The sequence below is a fragment of the Gossypium hirsutum genome, chromosome A13 (genome assembly GCF_007990345.1).
Source record: "Gossypium hirsutum isolate 1008001.06 chromosome A13, Gossypium_hirsutum_v2.1, whole genome shotgun sequence".
Taxonomy (NCBI): Eukaryota; Viridiplantae; Streptophyta; class Magnoliopsida; order Malvales; family Malvaceae; genus Gossypium; species Gossypium hirsutum.
The window spans coordinates 89841521-89851757 of NC_053436.1; the positions used below are offsets into that span (position 1 = coordinate 89841521).

Consider the following 10237-nt stretch of genomic DNA (forward strand, 5'->3'; position numbering starts at 1 on the left):
GATACCAAGGAATGGTTCAAAATAAACGACATTTGAAAAAGATTTAACATAAATAAAATATAAATCAATTTGAAATAAAATAATATATAAAGTAAATTTCAAATAAATAATATGTAAATAAATTAAGATAAAGTAAAATAAAAAAAGGACCCTTTAAAATACATATAAAAGCTTAAAATAATTTTTTGTTAAAAAAAACTTAAAATAAATAATGCATAAATGAGAAATTTAAAATAAATAATATGCAAAAACAGTTTAAATGAAATTTATATATAAATATAATCAAAGTTTTGAAAAAGGAAAAGGAAGAAAAAATAAAAATAAAATAAAATAAGTAGTATATAGGAAGTTTAAAATAAATAACAATAAAAAAACATTTGAAATGATTAAGATATAAACTAGTATAACTAAATAATATATAAGAAATTTTAAAATACGTATTATATGTATAAACTAATTTAAAATAAAAGGGATATATAAGACTTCGTAATAGTATGTATGATAGATGAAAATAAATAATACATATAAAAATTAAAAAAGAATAATAGTTTAAAATGCGCAGAATAAACTTAAAATACCTAATAATAATATAATACTAATTATAATAAGGACAATAGGTATAAAATACATGGAAAAGGTGATGAATAAATGAATGGTTATAAAATGATGACAAGTAATAAGGTGATAATAATAAGCGCATAACAGAATAAAAAAATAAAAATTTAAAAAGAATGGAAGAACGACTAATAATTGAATACAAGAATTAAGATAAACACATAAATGAATAACATATATAAACAAATAAATAAATAAATGGACCAATGAATTAAAATAAAATAAAATAAAAGGCTAATTGAAATTTAAATCGAATTGAAAGGAAAGATTGAACAAAATAAAAAAGAACAAAAGGGTTGAAATGAAATATGCAAAGGAAATGGAGGGTTAATTAAGAAAATATCCCCAAAATTCTGAACGCACCATTCCCTTTTGATAAATCGAGGGGCCAAATCGCGTAAAAAATAAAATAAAAGGGTGAAATTAGAAAGTAAAATCAAGTAATAGGATGAAATTGGATGATAACGAAAATATGGAAGGATTAAAGAAGAAATTAACCCATCCATTTCAAAAATGCGCGGATCTGCCTAGCGGGTCAGGTCTCGGGTGTGGTATCTAAACGGTGTCGTTTTAAGACCTGAATTAGAATACAGAAACGGTACCGTTTCATAAGCCATATAAATTCAAAAAAAAAATTTAAAATTTATTTAGTCTATACCCTAAAAAAAATTGCTTTCTCCATTTCTCTCTGAAAAAGGTTTGAGAGTGGCCATAAGGGGTTCAATGGCTCACAGTCGTAGCCCCGTCATGGCTCCGCCGTGAACCGCGATTGAGGGTGCACGGATCCGGCTCCCTTCTAGGACCTTTCCAAACCTTTTCCCCTTTAAAAATCTAAAAAGAAAACTAGATCTAGGGGATGTAAAACAGTTTTAAGAGAAAAAGATGTAAATCATGGAAGAAGCGCCTTCGTTTTCGTGGCTTCTCTGACCCTCGTCAGAACCCGAACAGGTTTCATGACGTTTGGGCTACCGGAGACCCTATCAACGACCGACAATGCGCCAAGGTAAGGTTTTTATTGTTATTATTGCTTTTTGTACTTCCAAAAACAAAGAAATGAACAAAAATGCACCTTTTTGCTTTGAATCCGATTCTTCTATTGCTATTGAAAGTGTTCGTAAAAAAAAACATTGGCTTGGTTTTCGGTCTTTATATCCGAAAAATGATACATATTTTAATTCTTTCTTTTGTTTTCTTTGCGTACTGCTCTTGTTCTGTCTACTTTCTCCCATTTTTGCATGTTTGCCGGTCTATGAGGGAAGTCAACGAGGCAAAGGCTTCCTTTTTGGTGCAACGGGACAAGAAGAGTCGAGCCTCAGGCGTTGGACGTGCCGACGAGGCACGTGGGGTGCGCGGCGCTGGAAAGAAACTAGGGCTTCTAGGTCTGCCGAAATTGGCTTGGGTTTTGGGCCTATTGGGCCATCAAAAATTGGGTTGGGGGTTTAGGTTTCATTTGTAAAGTGGGTTAGATGTGATTTGGGCTTTTATAAATGGATTGTAATAATTTTGGACTTGTTAAATTTTGGGTTTTGTTATTACCGTTGGGTTTTCTAACGGGCCGGGCAAATTTGAGTCCGTACAATTTTTACCTCCATAACACAAACTTTTCAATGTAAAGGCTTCTGGTTCTTTGATTACTCAAAGTGATCCTCTTTGCTAAGGGGACATCATTAAATTTTGGGGGGAAATTTGTTGGTCATGATTTTACGATCCCGGGGAAAATTAGGCAACTGTCGAACTTCAATAATGGTTAAATCCAAGTCACCGTAAAGGTAAACCACTTGCTTCGACACTTCTTTCACCATTTTTAAAGCAGTTCACTATAAAAAAAATCGTAGAGAAGAACAAAAGACAAAAGGACAGGTCTTCGAAGTTGCAGGCGACGATGGGGGATTTGGGTGTTAAACGAAAAGCCAATACATTGTTGATTTCAGTGAATTAAAAAGTGGGTTGACCTTGATTTTGGCTTTCATGAAGTCTATAAAAATGAAAAATGGCAACCATGTGAAGCTACAAGGCTGTAACTACAGTTACAATAAAAATGAAAAATGGACAACAAAGCTACGCTATAGGCTTGAATTCTTAATAGAAAGAAAACAACAAATTTTAGGGATATTACCCCTACGGGTCCTTAAACAATAACTAATTTAAAATAATGTAAAATGAGTTTTTTGGAAAATTAATTTAATAATGTGTAAAAATATATGCACAGTCAAATTTCGGACAAAATGATAAAAAATAATGCAGGTATGAAAAAAAATGTTGGGATAAATAATGAGCAGACAAAGGCAACACAAAAAAGGTTGGATTAGATAAAATATTTGCCAATGAAAAATAAAAGTTGGGAATAGGTTAATATTTTCCCAACTCTTCCTAAAAGTCGAGATATGATTAAATTTTACCAACACCTAAAAAAGTTGTTTAAAGGTACAAATTTAAATGACACAAAAAAAGGGTCACGTAGTCCAAAAAGAGTCGTCTTAGGCTTTTCATATGGCAGCACTTTTATATAATTGGAAAAAGTACAACAAAAGTCGACATAGTGCTGGAGAAAGTTGACTCTTATTTAAGCGTTACCTTAGGAATGCATATCTCGACCCTTATAGAAAGAGTTGGCCAAAACGTAGGTCGGCAAGTCTATCTCGACACTTAGGAAAGTGTCGGCCCAGAAAAGTCGTCTTAGGAATGTTTTGTTGTAGTGAGGGCTAAAGTGACTAATCAGTCAAACGTTAGAGGCTATTTTTGGCATTATACCTTTTTTAAACTTTACTAATATAATTAATGAAATCTTAAAATATATATTTATTTTCTAAATTATTTTTTATACAGTTTGAAAGGTACCATTAAAATTAAAGCTTTGATAAAAAAATTATTTTAATATTTTTTCAAACTTCATATAATTTAGAAAAATCATTTAAAATGGATCTAAACAACCATATGTCTAAATTTATTTCTAGATATTTTAAATGATTTTTAATAATTTTTTATTTTTATAATTTTTTAAACATTTTTATATATTTTATTAGCAGCTACGTCAATGATATAACGGTTAAATATAGAATGTGTTGATAAAAGATTTAATTAATACAATTTGAGAATTTAAGAAATTAATTATGTGTGTTTTTTATCAACGGGCATAATTAATTTTTTTGCCAAGGTTTTGGATGCCTTTTTACCCTTAAGCATTAAAAGAACAATAATTATTTGTTTATTTTATATTAATATTTTTCATATCTATTTGATAAAATTGAAACCATTAAGATACATACATGATTGGGTTACTTCTACTAGTATCATAAAGTATAATATCAAATTTAGTTTATATTTTTTTATCAATTTTGTTTTTATTCTTTTTTTTTAGTTAAATTTAGTGCTCAATCTTTTAAAAAGAATTAAATTTAACTATTAACCTTTTGAAAAGTAGTCAAAATGATTTTTAAAGAGAATATTAATTAAAATATTAAATTTTTAAACACGACAGTCTGAATGACAATTCACGTGTACTCCACGCTAATTTTTTTAATTTTTTATGAATTTTTTTTTATTTATTTTTTTCAATCATGACAATTGTTAGAATTGTGTGACCCAAATTCTAAAAGATTGCTTGCAAGTCAAGTTAAACAAAAATATATTTTCTTTATAGAAGATTTAGTATTTATTAGTATAATATATTTAGCATTTATTAGTATAGTTTATTTGACTTACTAATTTAGCCTATAAATAGGCTCCTTTACAATCTTAGAATTAAGAGACACCCATTAGATTAGAACTCATAACACATTCAGAGAATTTTGTGTTTACGTTTGAGGGTTCTTTGTTTTTCGGGTTTTCGGGGTTTAGTTTTTATCTCCATCTTTTGTACTCTTCATTCTTTTGCCATTATAGTAAAATTATCTTTGCCCGTGGTTTTTTATCCTCTTTTGAGGGGTTTTTCCACGTTAAATTTGTGTGTTCATCTTCTCAATTTCTTCTACTATTTTTACTTGTTCGTTGCTTAATCGGGACGATCCTAACAAGTGGTATCAGAGCTAGTTTAACTTTCATAGATTAGCCCGGTCAGAGATGGCAGCAACAAGGTTTGAAATTGAGAAGTTCGATGGTGAGACAAATTTCAATCTGTGGCAAGTTCGGATGATGGCAATTCTAGTTCAAAATGGCTTGAAAAAGGTTGTTACAGGGAAAAAGCTTGAGAATCTAAATCAAACAGAATGGGAAGAGCTTGATGAAAAGGCCTTGTCTGCAATCCAGTTGTGCCTCGCGAATACAGTATTGCAGGAGGTATTGATGGAGAAGACCTCATTCGCCTTGTGGAAAAGGTTAGAAACTCTTTATGCGACTAAGTCTCTGGCTAACCGTTTAGTGTTGAAACAACGTCTATTTACGTTTCGCATGAACGAAGGTGAGCTTCTTAAAGATCACATCAGTCAATTCATTACTCTTTTAAATGATTTAAAGAACGTTGAGGTTCATATTGACGATGAAGATCAAGCTATGCTATTATTGTGCTCTTTACCCTCTTCATACAAGTCTTTCAAGGAGACCCTGATTTATGGCAGAGACAAACTCTCGTTCAAAGATGTGAAGGGTCATTTGTTGAGTAGAGACAAACTCGACAATGAGTTTGATTTGAATAGCAAAGCAGATAGACAAGCTTCCGTTTTGGTAGCATCAAAGAAACGAGACAAAAGGTGTCGCTATTGCAAAAAGTTAGGTCACGTCAAAGCAGATTGTTATAAACTGCGAAATAAAAGAGCTGCTGAGAGTAACGAGGAAGATGTAGCTGGTGCTAATTTGGTCGATGAAGGCGGTGATGATTTCTTGTTAGTGTCAACGAGCGATAACTCCAAGCTTACGTCTGAGTGGATCCTAGATTCAGGATGTTCTTTCCACATGTGTCCCAATAGAGAATGGTTCTCTACATACAGTTCAGTTGAAGGTGGAGTTGTGCACATGGGAAACGATTCATCTAGTAAAATAATCGGTATTGGTACTGTTAAAATTAGGATACACGATGGGACGATTAGGACACTCTCAGATGTCAGGTATGTACCTGATTTACGAAAGAATCTCATCTCTTTGAGTATTTTAGACTTGAAAGGATGCAGAATCAACATCGAGTCGAGCAACATTAAAGTATCTCGTAGAGCTCTCGTTTTGTTAAAAGGTAAAAGAACCGGCAGTCTTTATATTCTGGAAGGTTCTACAGTGACCGGTGAAATCGGACGTCCCTCGTCCGTTACGGAGTCAAAGTCAACTCATTTGAAGCGGAGGCAACTTGGTCATAGGAGGGAAAAAGGTATGACCGTTTCGTTGAAGAGAGGTTCTCTTTTGGATGCAGGTTTTGAAAAGTTAGGGCACTGTATTCGTGAAAATCAGACCCGGGTTAGTTTTGATTTGGCAGTGCACAAGTCGAAGGCTAGAAGTCTTCCAGCTTCTAAGCATAGATTCGACTCAGTTAATTCCCTGCATAGTTCAAGATAGGCCCGTGGCGGGTTTTGGCAAAGATGGCATTGAAAGAATTCGTGTCAAGGTGGAGATTGTTAGAATTGTGTGACCCAAATTCTAAGAGATTGCTTGCAAGTCAAGTTAAACAAAAATATATTTTCTTTCTAGAAGATTTAGTATTTATTAGTATAATATATTTAGCATTTATTAGTATAGTTTATTTGACTTACTAATTTAGCCTATAAATAGGCTCCTTTACAATCTTAGAATTAAGAGACACCCATTAGATTAGAACTCATAACACATTCAGAGAATTTTGTGTTTACGTTTGAGGGTTCTTTGTTTTTCGGGTTTTCGGGGTTTAGTTTTTATCTCCATCTTTTGTACTCTTCATTCTTTTTCCATTATAGTAAAATTATCTTTGCCCGTGGTTTTTTATCCTCTTTTGAGGGGTTTTTCCACGTTAAATTTGTGTGTTCATCTTCTCAATTTCTTCTACTATTTTTACTTGTTCGTTGCTTAATCGGGACGATCCTAACAACAATCAACTGCCCTTGCAAGAAAAGTTGCAGAAAAAAACCGATTTTTATTTGCTAATTTTTTTTTATGAAAACTTTATTTTTACTTTTTTTTATTTTTATAATTTTTGAATTATTTGTTAACATAATATATAAGATAAATGATTATATGTTAGCAAGATATGCATAAGGATCGTAATGTAAATTGTCATATTAATAACATTAAAAATTAATATTTTAGTCATCATTTTCATTAAAAATAATTTGATATTTTTTTATTTTGCAAAGTAAGTTAAATAAATAAAAATTAGATAAAGATTAGTAACGAAATTCAAATGATAATTCCTTTATTCAAAGAATTGAATACTGTGAATAATTTTTTAATTTAACAAATTATTTAAATCTAATATATCTAACTTTTAAAAGAATAATTACACAGTCGTTTTCAAGCACTCAAAACTCCCTCACTCACTAACAAAAACATCACTCTCACAATTAAGTGAAAATACAAAGAATATAACAAAACAAAATGTTCCTACAAGCTAGACTTAAATTTTGAACAATAAATGTAAAAAAAAAAGTCAAAATTTATCAGATTACACTATTTTTAGAAAAAAAGAATAGATTAATTTTATGAAAACGCTGCTAAAAACGTTTTCAAGTGAAATTAAAAAACGCTTTCATTTTCAAGTGAAAATTAGAAATACACTTCCATGTTGTAAGAAAACACTTCCATAAACTTTTTTTTTTATCACTTCAGCATGAAAAATGGCAACACCAACATTTTTATTTTACTTTCTGGTGTCACCTATTAATGCGAAAATAAAATTTACAAAACAAGTCTTTATATAAATTTCAAGTCTCATTTCTATTATTTTCTTAAGTGATGTAGGATGTAGAATATGAGTATATGTAAACTCATAATCCATTTGCAACTTATTCCTAAATAATGTGGGATTTCTGACTCTTTCAACTAACAATCTAAGATTAAAGCTACACTTAATTTTTAAAAATTAAAGACAAAATTTTGTATAGCATTAAACTCTAACAAAATAAAACATTATAAACTCTTATACAAATATTATCGTTAAAAAAAAAGGTCCAATAGAAAAAAACAAACTTACACATATAGTAACACATAATATTTTATATATAGATGTTAAAATTATTATAATTATAAATATATAAATTCATTATATTATAATTTTTTTATATTATATATATTTATTATTTATCTATTTATTAAATATTTATTATATCTTACTTATATTTCTTTTATATTATATTATATTATATGTTATATTGATTGTATTAGTATATTCTATAGTAATATAGTAATATAATATTATTAATATTACTGACTCCATTGTTTTCTAGTTTATTTTATATTTTAGTATATTTTATAATCTAAATTATATAGAAAAACTTTTATATAAAACGATGGATTTAATAGATTTAATATAGACTAAATTTATTTCTATTTAATTTAGAGTTCTAAATAGAGATAACGAAAGTTAAAATCTTAATATCTATATATAAAATATTATGTGCTACTATATGTGTAAGTTTGTCTTTTTTTTTATAACGATAATATTTGTATAAGAATTTTAAATTTTTAAAAATTAAGTGTAGCATTTAGTCTTATGTTGTTTCCATCCACTTTCTTCCCCATTTTCTGCACTACAGGATAAGGTAATTAATTAAGCTCCTAAAATGAATTTCATAGTTGATACTCGCCCAAAATGTCCTTAATTTGGCTCTTGAATTATATATACCCTGCAAGAAACTTTCACCAAAAACCAGAATTATTATTTTATGGGAATTTATTAGGTAAGGTAGATCCATCCAAAGATTTTCCCAGAAGGGAAGGGAATGATTGTTGGCTGATTCAATACGTGTAGGAAACCTTTGTTCTCTGCATCCATCCATATTTCTCCCGCATGAAATTTTGTTTGGTGTTTGCAATCTCTTGTTTATATTTTTACAAGGGTCTTCTTATGATTTTCTTATATATTTATATGAGATTGTTTTTATCTTTTTCATATAATCAACAAAATTTTGATTGATGAAACATTATGCATAATAAATAATTAATTTTATCATTATAATCAAAATACTAATTATGTGTTTTTATTTTTTGCCATAAATCTAATATTATTTTAAACCCTTTTTACTCCCTAAAATTTACTTAGCAAAAAAAAAATAATCTATCGGATTAGAATTGGATGAGAATTTATTTTCTTAAATTTATTTGCTAATTATTATTTTATTAAGAATATTTGTTTTATCATAAAATATAAAAAAATTGATATAAAATATTCTATTTTAAGGTATCTATTGGTAAACCTAGTAACTAATCTTCTTATATATAAAATAGTTTTTAAACAATGAATTATGGTTTCAAATTACCCAAACCAGGTTTAAGATAAGGGATATAAAATTATTTGTCTTGAGATTGTAAGTTGTAACTTAATTAATGCACTCATCTTTATGTAAATGGTGTTAAATTAATTGTGTTTGACTAAATCATAATGAAGTGATCATTTGTATTTTAATTTTAAGTTCACACCTATTTCATATTGAAGTTATCAACAATTCTTATTCTTCAGAAGGAGAAAAAATAAGTGTTAAAGTAACGGTGTTGGGTGTTTTTCTCTATCTTCTTTAGATGGTATAAGGTCGTATATTTATATAATATAATTATTGTTTATTGATGTGATATTCTAAGTAAGTTCATGCATGCCAACACATACCCTACTCTAGATTTAACACATGTTTATATAATGTGGATACACCTATGTAGTGACGTGCGAACCCACATCGCACAATTCAATGTGTAACAACACTTAACGTCATGCAAGTGTCACGGGGCTAGACCTTTCGTCTCGCAATCCGTGCGGCCTTAGGCGATCCGTTCGTCCAAACTCGCCCAAGTCAGCCTTAACTCCCAAAAGAGAGGATTCTTTTAGAACTCCTCCAAGGCACCAATTTATATAGCGGAAGCGATTGTGCCAAAAGAACCCCTAAGAGAACAACAGAAAGCTAAAGAAAGAAAGCACACAAAGTGTTTGAGTAAATGCTCAAGAATTCTATTACTCTTAAGAATTCAAGTTACAATGGATGATTTACAAATGAGGGGGAGGCTCTCTATTTATAGTTGAGCTCCCCCAAAACCGACAGTCAAGATACATATACATCGACGGAAGAGATTCACTATATCCCTTGATTTTAGGGATTTACAAGATTTACCTTATCAAATCTAATCTAATCTTACAAGATATGATTCTATTCTATCTTCTAAGATTAGTTACCACAATTGCCTAAGTTGCCATGTCTTCATCATTGGGCCAACCAGGCTTCAATCTGATAGGCTTCTTTAGTAGCTCTTTGAATCGGGCCAGTTCTTGTGGGCTGAATGTCCCCCATCTAATCGATAGACCTCCATGGGGTGTTTCTTGCGGCATGGTCACGGGCTTTGCACTTTGGCCCGTGACATTCTCCCCCACCCAATCTCGCAACGCCCTCGTTGCGTTTTCTGGATGACACTGACTTGATTCACTGTGAAACTCTTTCGTTGCCTCGGCTTCTTCCTGACTCGTCTTGCGATCAGATTGTCCCTTCCTTCGAAACTTATGCCTCGACTTCCGTCGCCTCTTATCTTG

The 10237-nt window shown here is 30.4% G+C and overlaps 1 long non-coding RNA gene across 1 annotated transcript; it reads left to right on the top strand.

Moving 5' to 3' along the window:
* Nucleotides 1-1260: 1260 nt before the first annotated feature.
* LOC121212460 (uncharacterized) lies at nucleotides 1261-2249 on the top strand. Its single transcript, XR_005907678.1, has 2 exons — nucleotides 1261-1618; nucleotides 1875-2249. It is a non-coding gene; the product is annotated as an uncharacterized lncRNA (long non-coding RNA).
* Nucleotides 2250-10237: the final 7988 nt, after the last annotated feature.